The sequence below is a fragment of the Elephantulus edwardii genome, unplaced genomic scaffold (genome assembly GCF_000299155.1).
Source record: "Elephantulus edwardii isolate Elephantulus edwardi_28Jun2011 unplaced genomic scaffold, EleEdw1.0 scaffold00325, whole genome shotgun sequence".
NCBI classification, from domain to species: domain Eukaryota; kingdom Metazoa; phylum Chordata; class Mammalia; order Macroscelidea; family Macroscelididae; genus Elephantulus; species Elephantulus edwardii.
Window position 1 is genome coordinate 1,002,671 of NW_006400075.1, and position 693 is coordinate 1,003,363.

Genomic DNA, 693 nt, shown 5'->3' on the forward strand with positions numbered 1-693 from the left:
TGGAGAGGGACATCATGCTTGGGAGGGTGGAGGGACAGTGCAGGAGAGGAAGGCCCTCTATGAGGTGAATTGATTCAGTGACTGAGATAATTGGGATGGGAGTGCCAGAGATGGTGCGATTGGCACAGGACAGAGCAGAGGTTAGGGCTGTTGTACATAGGGTCACTATGAGTCGTAGGCGACTCGACGGCACATAACAACAACAACAACAATATTTTGCTTATGTGATATCAGTGATACTGTTCAATAGTTTCCACATTCAGTTGGATCACCTTTCCTGGGAATGGGAACAAAGATGGAATTTTTTTCCGATCCATTGGCCAGACAGCTGTCCTCCAACTTCCCTTGTATACACTGGTGACCGGAGAGGAGATCGAAACTGTCAACAGCTGCATGTTGCTTGGATCCACAATTAACACCCTTGGTACCAGCAGTCAGGAAATAAGGAGTATTGCACTGGGAAAATCTTCACTTATGAACTTCTCCCAATTACTGAGGAGTAATGATGTTACTTTGAAGATTCAGGCAATAGTCTTTCCAGTCATTTGCTATGCATCAGAAAGCTGGAAAACAAGTAAAGATGACAGAAGAAGAATTGATACCTCCGGATGGTCTAGCAAAATAGTATTAATCATCCCAAAGTACCTGAATGGAAAACCAGGAAGCCTTGATTTTCCCTTTGAGAACTGGTTC